Below are 17,944 nucleotides of genomic sequence, written 5' to 3' on the forward strand. Positions count from 1 at the left end.
CGTCAGACTCTTAATCCCAGGGTCGTGGGTTCGAGCCACACGCTGGGCGTAACGGAATTTTGTTCCGCTGCAGATGTAAATTACCGTTTTTCTGATTAACGAGATGTAATGGAAATAGCAACTTTAAACTTTGCCTCCGTCTCTGTCAGTTGCAATGAAACTGTATTTGAAGGTGAAGGAGATTTTGTAGACATGTGTGAAAGACATGTTCTGAAATGCAAGTGTTGTTGTTTGGAGAGCATATCGGTTACGTGTCAGATGTGTAGCCAAACAGTAATGGGTCGCCATATCTGCAAATATTAGAAGCTAATATGAAGTGTTGTCAGCAGAAGTCTGATGATGCAGGCGACCGTAAGGCCGAAGTACGCAAGAGTACCGCTAGGCCGCGCCTCTTTAGCTCAGTGGTAGAGCACTGCTCTAATAAACCAGGTGTCGTAAGTTCCATCCTCACAGGAGAAAGATGAATTTTGGAAATCAGTAGCGCGTCGTGGCCGTATAGCAAACAGTATCTGTGATGACGAGCAAATAGCGACAGGCGTTTTTTTAAGAATTACTCTCAGATGTGATTAAGGCGAATGGCGCAGATAAAGCATTTCCCAAAGCGGTACAGCATAAGGTGGGACGAGGCAGTCTGAATTACATTTTATAGATGTATTTCTCACATATCTCAGAGCCTCTCGCGGTCGTCGTCGTCGTCGTCGTCGTCGTCGTCGCCGCCGCTGCTTCTGCAGAAGTAGCAAATGGCCATCGTAGCAAATGCGGCGAGGGACGCCCTGCCTTCGATTCCGAATGCACAAAGTGTGTGGTCTTGTTTCTCAGTCTATATTTGGTCGGTCTCGTAAGAGGTTGAATGTAACGAATGGGTGGGAAAGAGCAAGGGGCAGCGGATGTGTAGAACAAAAACACAAATCCTCAGGGGTGTGAGCGTTTCGGAATGAGTCGTATACATGTTATAGTTGGTCGTCATTGACCGTGTGGCCTAATGGATAAGGCGTCGGACTTCGGATCTGAAGATTACAGGTTCGAATGCTGTCACGCTCTTGTTTTTCCAGATCTGAAAAAGAAACATACCGTTTTCATGTAGCAATTGAGCAGTACGAAACCGTCTGAATGTTGCTGTTGACCATTTTTTGCTTGGAGATGTTCTTGAGCTTGAAACACACACAACAAGACCGGTGTTAACTAGCGAAATGGTCGGCAGAGTGCCGACACCACGAGTTTTGACTGGCACTTGCACATCTAAAACAACGTAGGAAAGTAACTCGTTCGGCTTTTGAGTCACATAAAGTATGTGTGTTAATTTTGACGCCACTAGCTCTGCATGTTGTCATGCAATTTCTTTACCTCTCAGAAATGATTATGACATAAAAGTGAAGTACGTGACGAGTGTGACGTTAGGAAAACATTAGGCAGCATGGAGAGATTCTGTATGGGACCACCCAACCCAAACGAGTATTGTGTGACGTGCTACCCGGCAGGTATTCACCGAGGTAGCCGGCTAGCTCAGTCGGTAGAGCGTCAGACTCTTAATCCCAAGGGTCGTGGGTTCGAGCCACACGCTGGGCGTAACGGAATCTTGTTCCGCTGCAGATGTAAATTACCGTTTTTCTGATTAACGAGATGTAATGGAAATAGCAACTTTAAACTTTGCCTCCGTCTCTGTCAGTTGCAATGAAACTGTATTTGAAGGTGAAGGAGATTTTGTAGACATGTGTGAAAGACATGTTCTGAAATGCAAGTGTTGTTGTTTGGAGAGCATATCGGTTACGTGTCAGATGTGTAGCCAAGCAGTAATGGGTCGCCATATCTGCAAATATTAGAAGCTAATATGAAGTGTTGTCAGCAGAAGTCTGATGATGCAGGCGACCGTAAGGCCGAAGTACGCAAGAGTACCGCTAGGCCGCGCCTCTTTAGCTCAGTGGTAGAGCACTGCTCTAATAAACCAGGTGTCGTAAGTTCCATCCTCACAGGAGAAAGATGAATTTTGGAAATCAGTAGCGCGTCGTGGCCGTATAGCAAACAGTATCTGTGATGACGAACAATTAGCGACAGGCGTTTTTTTAAGAATTACTCTCAGATGTGATTAAGGCGAATGGCGCAGATAAAGCATTTGCCAAAGCGGTACAGCATAAGGTGGGACGAGGCAGTCTGAATTACATTTTATAGATGTATTTCTCACATATCTCAGAGCCTCTCGCGGTCGTCGTCGTCGTCGTCGTCGTCGTCGTCGTCGTCGTCGCCGCCGCTGCTTCTGCAGAAGTAGCAAATGGCCATCGTAGCAAATGCGGCGAGGGACGCCCTGCCTTCGATTCCGAATGCACAAAGTGTGTGGTCTTGTTTCTCAGTCTATATTTGGTCGGTCTCGTAAGAGGTTGAATGTAACGAATGGGTGGGAAAGAGCAAGGGGCAGCGGATGTGTAGAACGAAAACACAAATCCTCAGGGGTGTGAGCGTTTCGGGATGAGTCGTATACATGTTATAGTTGGTCGTCATTGACCGTGTGGCCTAATGGATAAGGCGTCGGACTTCGGATCTGAAGATTACAGGTTCGAATGCTGTCACGCTCTTGTTTTTCCAGTTCTGAAAAAGAAACATACCGTTTTCATGTAGCAATTGAGCAGTACGAAACCGTCTGAATGTTGCTGTTGACCATTTTTTGCTTGGAGGTGCTCTTGAGCTTGAAACACACACAACAAGACCGGTGTTAACTAGCGAAATGGTCGGCAGAGTGCCGACACCACGAGTTTTGACTGGCAGTTGCACATCTAAAACAACGTAGGAAAGTAACTCGTTCGGCTTTTGAGTCACATAAAGTATGTGTGTTAATTTTGACGCCACTAGCTCTGCATGTTGTCATGCAATTTCTTTACCTCTCAGAAATGATTATGACATAAAAGTGAAGTACGTGACGAGTGTGACGTTAGGAAAACATTAGGCAGCATGGAGAGATTCTGTATGGGACCACCCAACCCAAACGAGTATTGTGTGACGTGCTACCCGGCAGGTATTCACCGAGGTAGCCGGCTAGCTCAGTCGGTAGAGCGTCAGACTCTTAATCCCAGGGTCGTGGGTTCGAGCCACACGCTGGGCGTAACGGAATTTTGTTCCGCTGCAGATGTAAATTACCGTTTTTCTGATTAACGAGATGTAATGGAAATAGCAACTTTAAACTTTGCCTCCGTCTCTGTCAGTCGCAATGAAACTGTATTTGAAGGTGAAGGAGATTTTGTAGACATGTGTGAAAGACATGTTCTGAAATGCAAGTGTTGTTGTTTGGAGAGCATATCGGTTACGTGTCAGATGTGTAGCCAAGCAGTAATGGGTCGCCATATCTGCAAATATTAGAAGCTAATATGAAGTGTTGTCAGCAGAAGTCTAATGATGCAGGCGACCGTAAGGCCGAAGTATGCAAGAGTACCGCTTGGCCGCGCCTCTTTAGCTCAGTGGTAGAGCACTGCTCTAATAACCCAGGTGTCGTAAGTTCCATCCTCACAGGAGAAAGATGAATTTTGGAAATCAGTAGCGCGTCGTGGCCGTATAGCAAACAGTATCTGTGATGACGAACAATAAGCGACAGGCGTTTTTTTAAGAATTACTCTCAGATGTGATTAAGGCGAATGGCGCAGATAAAGCATTTGCCAAAGCGGTACAGCATAAGGTGGGACGAGGCAGTCTGAATTACATTTTATAGATGTATTTCTCACATATCTCAGAGCCTCTCGCGGTCGTCGTCGTCGTCGTCGTCGTCGTCGTCGTCGTCGTCGTCGCCGCCGCTGCTTCTGCAGAAGTAGCAAATGGCCATCGTAGCAAATGCGGCGAGGGACGCCCTGCCTTCGATTCCGAATGCACAAAGTGTGTGGTCTTGTTTCTCAGTCTATATTTGGTCGGTCTCGTAAGAGGTTGAATGTAACGAATGGGTGGGAAAGAGCAAGGGGCAGCGGATGTGTAGAACGAAAACACAAATCCTCAGGGGTGTGAGCGTTTCGGGATGAGTCGTAGACATGTTATAGTTGGTCGTCATTGACCGTGTGGCCTAATGGATAAGGCGTCGGACTTCGGATCTAAAGATTACAGGTTCGAATGCTGTCACGCTCTTGTTTTTCCAGATCTGAAAAAGAAACATACCGTTTTCATGTAGCAGTTGAGCAGTACGAAACCGTCTGAATGTTGCTGTTGACCATTTTTTGCTTGGAGATGCTCTTGAGCTTGAAACACACACAACAAGACCGGTGTTAACTAGCGAAATGGTCGGCAGAGTGCCGACACCACGAGTTTTGACTGGCACTTGCACATCTAAAACAACGTAGGAAAGTAACTCGTTCGGCTTTTGAGTCACATAAAGTATGTGTGTTAATTTTGACGCCACTAGCTCTGCATGTTGTCATGCAATTTCTTTACCTCTCAGAAATGATTATGACATAAAAGTGAAGTACGTGACGAGTGTGACGTTAGGAAAACATTAGGCAGCATGGAGAGATTCTGTATGGGACCACCCAACCCAAACGAGTATTGTGTGACGTGCTACCCGGCAGGTATTTACCGAGGTAGCCGGCTAGCTCAGTCGGTAGAGCGTCAGACTCTTAATCCCAGGGTCGTGGGTTCGAGCCACACGCTGGGCGTAACGGAATTTTGTTCCGCTGCAGATGTAAATTACCGTTTTTCTGATTAACGAGATGTAATGGAAATAGCAACTTTACACTTTGCCTCCGTCTCTGTCAGTTGCAATGAAACTGTATTTGAAGGTGAAGGAGATTTTGTAGACATGTGTGAAAGACATGTTCTGAAATGCAAGTGTTGTTGTTTGGAGAGCATATCGGTTACGTGTCAGATGTGTAGCCAAGCAGTAATGGGTCGCCATATCTGCAAATATCAGAAGCTAATATGAAGTGTTGTCAGCAGAAGTCTGATGATGCAGGCGACCGTAAGGCCGAAGTACGCAAAAGTACCGCTAGGCCGCGCCTCTTTAGCTCAGTGGTAGAGCACTGCTCTAATAAACCAGGTGTAGTAAGTTCCATCCTCACAGGAGAAAGATGAATTTTGGAAATCAGTAGCGCGTCGTGGCCGTATAGCAAACAGTATCTGTGATGACGAACAATTAGCGACAGGCGTTTTTTTAAGAATTACTCTCAGATGTGATTAAGGCGAATGGCGCAGATAAAGCATTTCCCAAAGCGGTACAGCATAAGGTGGGACGAGGCAGTCTGAATTACATTTTATAGATGTATTTCTCACATATCTCAGAGCCTCTCGCGGTCGTCGTCGTCGTCGTCGTCGTCGTCGTCGTCGCCGCCGCCGCTGCTTCTGCAGAAGTAGCAAATGGCCATCGTAGCAAATGCGGCGAGGGACGCCCTGCCTTCGATTCCGAATGCACAAAGTGTGTGGTCTTGTTTCTCAGTCTATATTTGGTCGGTCTCGTAAGAGGTTGAATGTAACGAATGGGTGGGAAAGAGCAAGGGGCAGCGGATGTGTAGAACGAAAACACAAATCCTCAGGGGTGTGAGCGTTTCGGGATGAGTCGTATACATGTTATAGTTGGTCGTCATTGACCGTGTGGCCTAATGGATAAGGCGTCGGATTTCGGATCTGAAGATTACAGGTTCGAATGCTGTCACGCTCTTGTTTTTCCAGATCTGAAAAAGAAACATACCGTTTTCATGTAGCAATTGAGCAGTACGAAACCGTCTGAATGTTGCTGTTGACCATTTTTTGCTTGGAGATGCTCTTGAGCTTGAAACACACACAACAAGACCGGTGTTAACTAGCGAAATGGTCGGCAGAGTGCCGACACCACGAGTTTTGACTGGCAGTTGCACATCTAAAACAACGTAGGAAAGTAACTCGTTCGGCTTTTGAGTCACATAAAGTATGTGTGTTAATTTTGACGCCACTAGCTCTGCATGTTGTCATGCAATTTCTTTACCTCTCAGAAATGATTATGACATAAAAGTGAAGTACGTGACGAGTGTGACGTTAGGAAAACATTAGGCAGCATGGAGAGATTCTGTATGGGACCACCCAACCCAAACGAGTATTGTGTGACGTGCTACCCGGCAGCTATTCACCGAGGTAGCCGGCTAGCTCAGTCGGTAGAGCGTCAGACTCTTAATCCCAGGGTCGTGGGTTCGAGCCACACGCTGGGCGTAACGGAATTTTGTTCCGCTGCAGATGTAAATTACCGTTTTTCTGATTAACGAGATGTAATGGAAATAGCAACTTTAAACCTTGCCTCCGTCTCTGTCAGTCGCAATGAAACTGTATTTGAAGGTGAAGGAGATTTTGTAGACATGTGTGAAAGACATGTTCTGAAATGCAAGTGTTGTTGTTTGGAGAGCATATCGGTTACGTGTCAGATGTGTAGCCAAGCAGTAATGGGTCGCCATATCTGCAAATATTAGAAGCTAATATGAAGTGTTGTCAGCAGAAGTCTAATGATGCAGGCGACCGTAAGGCCGAAGTATGCAAGAGTACCGCTTGGCCGCGCCTCTTTAGCTCAGTGGTAGAGCACTGCTCTAATAAACCAGGTGTCGTAAGTTCCATCCTCACAGGAGAAAGATGAATTTTGGAAATCAGTAGCGCGTCGTGGCCGTATAGCAAACAGTATCTGTGATGACGAACAATAAGCGACAGGCGTTTTTTTAAGAATTACTCTCAGATGTGATTAAGGCGAATGGCGCAGATAAAGCATTTGCCAAAGCGGTACAGCATAAGGTGGGACGAGGCAGTCTGAATTACATTTTATAGATGTATTTCTCACATATCTCAGAGCCTCTCGCGGTCGTCGTCGTCGTCGTCGTCGTCGTCGCCGCCGCCGCTGCTTCTGCAGAAGTAGCAAATGGCCATCGTAGCAAATGCGGCGAGGGACGCCCTGCCTTCGATTCCGAATGCACAAAGTGTGTGGTCTTGTTTCTCAGTCTATATTTGGTCGGTCTCGTAAGAGGTTGAATGTAACGAATGGGTGGGAAAGAGCAAGGGGCAGCGGATGTGTAGAACGAAAACACAAATCCTCAGGGGTGTGAGCGTTTCGGGATGAGTCGTAGACATGTTATAGTTGGTCGTCATTGACCGTGTGGCCTAATGGATAAGGCGTCGGACTTCGGATCTGAAGATTACAGGTTCGAATGCTGTCACGCTCTTGTTTTTCCAGATCTGAAAAAGAAACATACCGTTTTCATGTAGCAATTGAGCAGTACGAAACCGTCTGAATGTTGCTGTTGACCATTTTTTGCTTGGAGATGCTCTTGAGCTTGAAACACACACAACAAGACCGGTGTTAACTAGCGAAATGGTCGGCAGAGTGCCGACACCACGAGTTTTGACTGGCAGTTGCACATCTAAAACAACGTAGGAAAGTAACTCGTTCGGCTTTTGAGTCACATAAAGTATGTGTGTTAATTTTGACGCCACTAGCTCTGCATGTTGCCATGCAATTTCTTTACCTCTCAGAAATGATTATGACATAAAAGTGAAGTACGTGACGAGTGTGACGTTAGGAAAACATTAGGCAGCATGGAGAGATTCTGTATGGGACCACCCAACCCAAACGAGTATTGTGTGACGTGCTACCCGGCAGGTATTCACCGAGGTAGCCGGCTAGCTCAGTCGGTAGAGCGTCAGACTCTTAATCCCAGGGTCGTGGGTTCGAGCCACACGCTGGGCGTAACGGAATTTTGTTCCGCTGCAGATGTAAATTACCGTTTTTCTGATTAACGAGATGTAATGGAAATAGCAACTTTACACTTTGCCTCCGTCTCTGTCAGTTGCAATGAAACTGTATTTGAAGGTGAAGGAGATTTTGTAGACATGTGTGAAAGACATGTTCTGAAATGCAAGTGTTGTTGTTTGGAGAGCATATCGGTTACGTGTCAGATGTGTAGCCAAGCAGTAATGGGTCGCCATATCTGCAAATATCAGAAGCTAATATGAAGTGTTGTCAGCAGAAGTCTGATGATGCAGGCGACCGTAAGGCCGAAGTACGCAAAAGTACCGCTAGGCCGCGCCTCTTTAGCTCAGTGGTAGAGCACTGCTCTAATAAACCAGGTGTAGTAAGTTCCATCCTCACAGGAGAAAGATGAATTTTGGAAATCAGTAGCGCGTCGTGGCCGTATAGCAAACAGTATCTGTGATGACGAACAATTAGCGACAGGCGTTTTTTTAAGAATTACTCTCAGATGTGATTAAGGCGAATGGCGCAGATAAAGCATTTGCCAAAGCGGTACAGCATAAGGTGGGACGAGGCAGTCTGAATTACATTTTATAGATGTATTTCTCACATATCTCAGAGCCTCTCGCGGTCGTCGTCGTCGTCGTCGTCGTCGTCGTCGTCGTCGTCGCCGCCGCCGCTGCTTCTGCAGAAGTAGCAAATGGCCATCGTAGCAAATGCGGCGAGGGACGCCCTGCCTTCGATTCCGAATGCACAAAGTGTGTGGTCTTGTTTCTCAGTCTATATTTGGTCGGTCTCGTAAGAGGTTGAATGTAACGAATGGGTGGGAAAGAGCAAGGGGCAGCGGATGTGTAGAACGAAAACACAAATCCTCAGGGGTGTGAGCGTTTCGGGATGAGTCGTATACATGTTATAGTTGGTCGTCATTGACCGTGTGGCCTAATGGATAAGGCGTCGGATTTCGGATCTGAAGATTACAGATTCGAATGCTGTCACGCTCTTGTTTTTCCAGATCTGAAAAAGAAACATACCGTTTTCATGTAGCAATTGAGCAGTACGAAACCGTCTGAATGTTGCTGTTGACCATTTTTTGCTTGGAGATGCTCTTGAGCTTGAAACACACACAACAAGACCGGTGTTAACTAGCGAAATGGTCGGCAGAGTGCCGACACCACGAGTTTTGACTGGCAGTTGCACATCTAAAACAACGTAGGAAAGTAACTCGTTCGGCTTTTGAGTCACATAAAGTATGTGTGTTAATTTTGACGCCACTAGCTCTGCATGTTGTCATGCAATTTCTTTACCTCTCAGAAATGATTATGACATAAAAGTGAAGTACGTGACGAGTGTGACGTTAGGAAAACATTAGGCAGCATGGAGAGATTCTGTATGGGACCACCCAACCCAAACGAGTATTGTGTGACGTGCTACCCGGCAGGTATTCACCGAGGTAGCCGGCTAGCTCAGTCGGTAGAGCGTCAGACTCTTAATCCCAGGGTCGTGGGTTCGAGCCACACGCTGGGCGTAACGGAATTTTGTTCCGCTGCAGATGTAAATTACCGTTTTTCTGATTAACGAGATGTAATGGAAATAGCAACTTTAAACTTTGCCTCCGTCTCTGTCAGTCGCAATGAAACTGTATTTGAAGGTGAAGGAGATTTTGTAGACATGTGTGAAAGACATGTTCTGAAATGCAAGTGTTGTTGTTTGGAGAGCATATCGGTTACGTGTCAGATGTGTAGCCAAGCAGTAATGGGTCGCCATATCTGCAAATATTAGAAGCTAATATGAAGTGTTGTCAGCAGAAGTCTAATGATGCAGGCGACCGTAAGGCCGAAGTATGCAAGAGTACCGCTTGGCCGCGCCTCTTTAGCTCAGTGGTAGAGCACTGCTCTAATAAACCAGGTGTCGTAAGTTCCATCCTCACAGGAGAAAGATGAATTTTGGAAATCAGTAGCGCGTCGTGGCCGTATAGCAAACAGTATCTGTGATGACGAACAATAAGCGACAGGCGTTTTTTTAAGAATTACTCTCAGATGTGATTAAGGCGAATGGCGCAGATAAAGCATTTGCCAAAGCGGTACAGCATAAGGTGGGACGAGGCAGTCTGAATTACATTTTATAGATGTATTTCTCACATATCTCAGAGCCTCTCGCGGTCGTCGTCGTCGTCGTCGTCGTCGTCGCCGCCGCCGCTGCTTCTGCAGAAGTAGCAAATGGCCATCGTAGCAAATGCGGCGAGGGACGCCCTGCCTTCGATTCCGAATGCACAAAGTGTGTGGTCTTGTTTCTCAGTCTATATTTGGTCGGTCTCGTAAGAGGTTGAATGTAACGAATGGGTGGGAAAGAGCAAGGGGCAGCGGATGTGTAGAACGAAAACACAAATCCTCAGGGGTGTGAGCGTTTCGGGATGAGTCGTAGACATGTTATAGTTGGTCGTCATTGACCGTGTGGCCTAATGGATAAGGCGTCGGACTTCGGATCTGAAGATTACAGGTTCGAATGCTGTCACGCTCTTGTTTTTCCAGATCTGAAAAAGAAACATACCGTTTTCATGTAGCAATTGAGCAGTACGAAACCGTCTGAATGTTGCTGTTGACCATTTTTTGCTTGGAGATGCTCTTGAGCTTGAAACACACACAACAAGACCGGTGTTAACTAGCGAAATGGTCGGCAGAGTGCCGACACCACGAGTTTTGACTGGCAGTTGCACATCTAAAACAACGTAGGAAAGTAACTCGTTCGGCTTTTGAGTCACATAAAGTATGTGTGTTAATTTTGACGCCACTAGCTCTGCATGTTGTCATGCAATTTCTTTACCTCTCAGAAATGATTATGACATAAAAGTGAAGTACGTGACGAGTGTGACGTTAGGAAAACATTAGGCAGCATGGAGAGATTCTGTATGGGACCACCCAACCCAAACGAGTATTGTGTGACGTGCTACCCGGCAGGTATTCACCGAGGTAGCCGGCTAGCTCAGTCGGTAGAGCGTCAGACTCTTAATCCCAGGGTCGTGGGTTCGAGCCACACGCTGGGCGTAACGGAATTTTGTTCCGCTGCAGATGTAAATTACCGTTTTTCTGATTAACGAGATGTAATGGAAATAGCAACTTTAAACTTTGCCTCCGTCTCTGTCAGTCGCAATGAAACTGTATTTGAAGGTGAAGGAGATTTTGTAGACATGTGTGAAAGACATGTTCTGAAATGCAAGTGTTGTTGTTTGGAGAGCATATCGGTTACGTGTCAGATGTGTAGCCAAGCAGTAATGGGTCGCCATATCTGCAAATATTAGAAGCTAATATGAAGTGTTGTCAGCAGAAGTCTAATGATGCAGGCGACCGTAAGGCCGAAGTATGCAAGAGTACCGCTTGGCCGCGCCTCTTTAGCTCAGTGGTAGAGCACTGCTCTAATAAACCAGGTGTCGTAAGTTCCATCCTCACAGGAGAAAGATGAATTTTGGAAATCAGTAGCGCGTCGTGGCCGTATAGCAAACAGTATCTGTGATGACGAACAATAAGCGACAGGCGTTTTTTTAAGAATTACTCTCAGATGTGATTAAGGCGAATGGCGCAGATAAAGCATTTGCCAAAGCGGTACAGCATAAGGTGGGACGAGGCAGTCTGAATTACATTTTATAGATGTATTTCTCACATATCTCAGAGCCTCTCGCGGTCGTCGTCGTCGTCGTCGTCGTCGTCGCCGCCGCCGCTGCTTCTGCAGAAGTAGCAAATGGCCATCGTAGCAAATGCGGCGAGGGACGCCCTGCCTTCGATTCCGAATGCACAAAGTGTGTGGTCTTGTTTCTCAGTCTATATTTGGTCGGTCTCGTAAGAGGTTGAATGTAACGAATGGGTGGGAAAGAGCAAGGGGCAGCGGATGTGTAGAACGAAAACACAAATCCTCAGGGGTGTGAGCGTTTCGGGATGAGTCGTAGACATGTTATAGTTGGTCGTCATTGACCGTGTGGCCTAATGGATAAGGCGTCGGACTTCGGATCTGAAGATTACAGGTTCGAATGCTGTCACGCTCTTGTTTTTCCAGATCTGAAAAAGAAACATACCGTTTTCATGTAGCAATTGAGCAGTACGAAACCGTCTGAATGTTGCTGTTGACCATTTTTTGCTTGGAGATGCTCTTGAGCTTGAAACACACACAACAAGACCGGTGTTAACTAGCGAAATGGTCGGCAGAGTGCCGACACCACGAGTTTTGACTGGCAGTTGCACATCTAAAACAACGTAGGAAAGTAACTCGTTCGGCTTTTGAGTCACATAAAGTATGTGTGTTAATTTTGACGCCACTAGCTCTGCATGTTGTCATGCAATTTCTTTACCTCTCAGAAATGATTATGACATAAAAGTGAAGTACGTGACGAGTGTGACGTTAGGAAAACATTAGGCAGCATGGAGAGATTCTGTATGGGACCACCCAACCCAAACGAGTATTGTGTGACGTGCTACCCGGCAGGTATTCACCGAGGTAGCCGGCTAGCTCAGTCGGTAGAGCGTCAGACTCTTAATCCCAGGGTCGTGGGTTCGAGCCACACGCTGGGCGTAACGGAATTTTGTTCCGCTGCAGATGTAAATTACCGTTTTTCTGATTAACGAGATGTAATGGAAATAGCAACTTTACACTTTGCCTCCGTCTCTGTCAGTTGCAATGAAACTGTATTTGAAGGTGAAGGAGATTTTGTAGACATGTGTGAAAGACATGTTCTGAAATGCAAGTGTTGTTGTTTGGAGAGCATATCGGTTACGTGTCAGATGTGTAGCCAAGCAGTAATGGGTCGCCATATCTGCAAATATCAGAAGCTAATATGAAGTGTTGTCAGCAGAAGTCTGATGATGCAGGCGACCGTAAGGCCGAAGTACGCAAGAGTACCGCTAGGCCGCGCCTCTTTAGCTCAGTGCTAGAGCACTGCTCTAATAAACCAGGTGTAGTAAGTTCCATCCTCACAGGAGAAAGATGAATTTTGGAAATCAGTAGCGCGTCGTGGCCGTATAGCAAACAGTATCTGTGATGACGAACAATTAGCGACAGGCGTTTTTTAAAGAATTACTCTCAGATGTGATTAAGGCGAATGGCGCAGATAAAGCATTTGCCAAAGCGGTACAGCATAAGGTGGGACGAGGCAGTCTGAATTACATTTTATAGATGTATTTCTCACATATCTCAGAGCCTCTCGCGGTCGTCGTCGTCGTCGTCGTCGTCGTCGTCGTCGTCGTCGCCGCCGCCGCTGCTTCTGCAGAAGTAGCAAATGGCCATCGTAGCAAATGCGGCGAGGGACGCCCTGCCTTCGATTCCGAATGCACAAAGTGTGTGGTCTTGTTTCTCAGTCTATATTTGGTCGGTCTCGTAAGAGGTTGAATGTAACGAATGGGTGGGAAAGAGCAAGGGGCAGCGGATGTGTAGAACGAAAACACAAATCCTCAGGGGTGTGAGCGTTTCGGGATGAGTCGTATACGTGTTATAGTTGGTCGTCATTGACCGTGTGGCCTAATGGATAAGGCGTCGGATTTCGGATCTGAAGATAACAGGTTCGAATGCTGTCACGCTCTTGTTTTTCCAGATCTGAAAAAGAAACATACCGTTTTCATGTAGCAATTGAGCAGTACGAAACCGTCTGAATGTTGCTGTTGACCATTTTTTGCTTGGAGATGCTCTTGAGCTTGAAACACACACAACAAGACCGGTGTTAACTAGCGAAATGGTCGGCAGAGTGCCGACACCACGAGTTTTGACTGGCAGTTGCACATCTAAAACAACGTAGGAAAGTAACTCGTTCGGCTTTTGAGTCACATAAAGTATGTGTGTTAATTTTGACGCCACTAGCTCTGCATGTTGTCATGCAATTTCTTTACCTCTCAGAAATGATTATGACATAAAAGTGAAGTACGTGACGAGTGTGACGTTAGGAAAACATTAGGCAGCATGGAGAGATTCTGTATGGGACCACCCAACCCAAACGAGTATTGTGTGACGTGCTACCCGGCAGGTATTCACCGAGGTAGCCGGCTAGCTCAGTCGGTAGAGCGTCAGACTCTTAATCCCAGGGTCGTGGGTTCGAGCCACACGCTGGGCGTAACGGAATTTTGCTCCGCTGCAGATGTAAATTACCGTTTTTCTGATTAACGAGATGTAATGGAAATAGCAACTTTAAACTTTGCCTCCGTCTCTGTCAGTCGCAATGAAACTGTATTTGAAGGTGAAGGAGATTTTGTAGACATGTGTGAAAGACATGTTCTGAAATGCAAGTGTTGTTGTTTGGAGAGCATATCGGTTACGTGTCAGATGTGTAGCCAAGCAGTAATGGGTCGCCATATCTGCAAATATTAGAAGCTAATATGAAGTGTTGTCAGCAGAAGTCTAATGATGCAGGCGACCGTAAGGCCGAAGTATGCAAGAGTACCGCTTGGCCGCGCCTCTTTAGCTCAGTGGTAGAGCACTGCTCTAATAAACCAGGTGTCGTAAGTTCCATCCTCACAGGAGAAAGATGAATTTTGGAAATCAGTAGCGCGTCGTGGCCGTATAGCAAACAGTATCTGTGATGACGAACAATAAGCGACAGGCGTTTTTTTAAGAATTACTCTCAGATGTGATTAAGGCGAATGGCGCAGATAAAGCATTTGCCAAAGCGGTACAGCATAAGGTGGGACGAGGCAGTCTGAATTACATTTTATAGATGTATTTCTCACATATCTCAGAGCCTCTCGCGGTCGTCGACGTCGTCGTCGTCGTCGTCGCCGCCGCCGCTGCTTCTGCAGAAGTAGCAAATGGCCATCGTAGCAAATGCGGCGAGGGACGCCCTGCCTTCGATTCCGAATGCACAAAGTGTGTGGTCTTGTTTCTCAGTCTATATTTGGTCGGTCTCGTAAGAGGTTGAATGTAACGAATGGGTGGGAAAGAGCAAGGGGCAGCGGATGTGTAGAACGAAAACACAAATCCTCAGGGGTGTGAGCGTTTCGGGATGAGTCGTAGACATGTTATAATTGGTCGTCATTGACCGTGTGGCCTAATGGATAAGGCGTCGGACTTCGGATCTGAAGATTACAGGTTCGAATGCTGTCACGCTCTTGTTTTTCCAGATCTGAAAAAGAAACATACCGTTTTCATGTAGCAATTGAGCAGTACGAAACCGTCTGAATGTTGCTGTTGACCATTTTTTGCTTGGAGATGCTCTTGAGCTTGAAACACACACAACAAGACCGGTGTTAACTAGCGAAATGGTCGGCAGAGTGCCGACACCACGAGTTTTGACTGGCAGTTGCACATCTAAAACAACGTAGGAAAGTAACTCGTTCGGCTTTTGAGTCACATAAAGTATGTGTGTTAATTTTGACGCCACTAGCTCTGCATGTTGTCATGCAATTTCTTTACCTCTCAGAAATGATTATGACATAAAAGTGAAGTACGTGACGAGTGTGACGTTAGGAAAACATTAGGCAGCATGGAGAGATTCTGTATGGGACCACCCAACCCAAACGTGTATTGTGTGACGTGCTACCCGGCAGGTATTCACCGAGGTAGCCGGCTAGCTCAGTCGGTAGAGCGTCAGACTCTTAATCCCAGGGTCGTGGGTTCGAGCCACACGCTGGGCGTAACGGAATTTTGTTCCGCTGCAGATGTAAATTACCGTTTTTCTGATTAACGAGATGTAATGGAAATAGCAACTTTACACTTTGCCTCCGTCTCTGTCAGTTGCAATGAAACTGTATTTGAAGGTGAAGGAGATTTTGTAGACATGTGTGAAAGACATGTTCTGAAATGCAAGTGTTGTTGTTTGGAGAGCATATCGGTTACGTGTCAGATGTATAGCCAAGCAGTAATGGGTCGCCATATCTGCAAATATCAGAAGCTAATATGAAGTGTTGTCAGCAGAAGTCTGATGATGCAGGCGACCGTAAGGCCGAAGTACGCAAAAGTACCGCTAGGCCGCGCCTCTTTAGCTCAGTGGTAGAGCACTGCTCTAATAAACCAGGTGTAGTAAGTTCCATCCTCACAGGAGAAAGATGAATTTTGGAAATCAGTAGCGCGTCGTGGCCGTATAGCAAACAGTATCTGTGATGACGAACAATTAGCGACAGGCGTTTTTTTAAGAATTACTCTCAGATGTGATTAAGGCGAATGGCGCAGATAAAGCATTTGCCAAAGCGGTACAGCATAAGGTGGGACGAGGCAGTCTGAATTACATTTTATAGATGTATTTCTCACATATCTCAGAGCCTCTCGCGGTCGTCGTCGTCGTCGTCGTCGTCGTCGTCGTCGTCGTCGTCGTCGCCGCCGCCGCTGCTTCTGCAGAAGTAGCAAATGGCCATCGTAGCAAATGCGGCGAGGGACGCCCTGCCTTCGATTCCGAATGCACAAAGTGTGTGGTCTTGTTTCTCAGTCTATATTTGGTCGGTCTCGTAAGAGGTTGAATGTAACGAATGGGTGGGAAAGAGCAAGGGGCAGCGGATGTGTAGAACGAAAACACAAATCCTCAGGGGTGTGAGCGTTTCGGGATGAGTCGTAGACATGTTATAGTTGGTCGTCATTGACCGTGTGGCCTAATGGATAAGGCGTCGGATTTCGGATCTGAAGATTACAGGTTCGAATGCTGTCACGCTCTTGTTTTTCCAGATCTGAAAAAGAAACATACCGTTTTCATGTAGCAATTGAGCAGTACGAAACCGTCTGAATGTTGCTGTTGACCATTTTTTGCTTGGAGATGCTCTTGAGCTTGAAACACACACAACAAGACCGGTGTTAACTAGCGAAATGGTCGGCAGAGTGCCGACACCACGAGTTTTGACTGGCAGTTGCACATCTAAAACAACGTAGGAAAGTAACTCGTTCGGCTTTTGAGTCACATAAAGTATGTGTGTTAATTTTGACGCCACTAGCTCTGCATGTTGTCATGCAATTTCTTTACCTCTCAGAAATGATTATGACATAAAAGTGAAGTACGTGACGAGTGTGACGTTAGGAAAACATTAGGCAGCATGGAGAGATTCTGTATGGGACCACCCAACCCAAACGAGTATTGTGTGACGTGCTACCCGGCAGGTATTCACCGAGGTAGCCGGCTAGCTCAGTCGGTAGAGCGTCAGACTCTTAATCCCAGGGTCGTGGGTTCGAGCCACACGCTGGGCGTAACGGAATTTTGTTCCGCTGCAGATGTAAATTACCGTTTTTCTGATTAACGAGATGTAATGGAAATAGCAACTTTAAACTTTGCCTCCGTCTCTGTCAGTCGCAATGAAACTGTATTTGAAGGTGAAGGAGATTTTGTAGACATGTGTGAAAGACATGTTCTGAAATGCAAGTGTTGTTGTTTGGAGAGCATATCGGTTACGTGTCAGATGTGTAGCCAAGCAGTAATGGGTCGCCATATCTGCAAATATTAGAAGCTAATATGAAGTGTTGTCAGCAGAAGTCTAATGATGCAGGCGACCGTAAGGCCGAAGTATGCAAGAGTACCGCTTGGCCGCGCCTCTTTAGCTCAGTGGTAGAGCACTGCTCTAATAAACCAGGTGTCGTAAGTTCCATCCTCACAGGAGAAAGATGAATTTTGGAAATCAGTAGCGCGTCGTGGCCGTATAGCAAACAGTATCTGTGATGACGAACAATAAGCGACAGGCGTTTTTTTAAGAATTACTCTCAGATGTGATTAAGGCGAATGGCGCAGATAAAGCATTTGCCAAAGCGGTACAGCATAAGGTGGGACGAGGCAGTCTGAATTACATTTTATAGATGTATTTCTCACATATCTCAGAGCCTCTCGCGGTCGTCGTCGTCGTCGTCGTCGTCGTCGCCGCCGCCGCTGCTTCTGCAGAAGTAGCAAATGGCCATCGTAGCAAATGCGGCGAGGGACGCCCTGCCTTCGATTCCGAATGCACAAAGTGTGTGGTCTTGTTTCTCAGTCTATATTTGGTCGGTCTCGTAAGAGGTTGAATGTAACGAATGGGTGGGAAAGAGCAAGGGGCAGCGGATGTGTAGAACGAAAACACAAATCCTCAGGGGTGTGAGCGTTTCGGGATGAGTCGTAGACATGTTATAGTTGGTCGTCATTGACCGTGTGGCCTAATGGATAAGGCGTCGGACTTCGGATCTGAAGATTACAGGTTCGAATGCTGTCACGCTCTTGTTTTTCCAGATCTGAAAAAGAAACATACCGTTTTCATGTAGCAATTGAGCAGTACGAAACCGTCTGAATGTTGCTGTTGACCATTTTTTGCTTGGAGATGCTCTTGAGCTTGAAACACACACAACAAGACCGGTGTTAACTAGCGAAATGGTCGG

The sequence above is a fragment of the Schistocerca gregaria genome, chromosome 6 (assembly GCF_023897955.1).
Source record: "Schistocerca gregaria isolate iqSchGreg1 chromosome 6, iqSchGreg1.2, whole genome shotgun sequence".
In the NCBI taxonomy this organism is placed as follows: domain Eukaryota; kingdom Metazoa; phylum Arthropoda; class Insecta; order Orthoptera; family Acrididae; genus Schistocerca; species Schistocerca gregaria.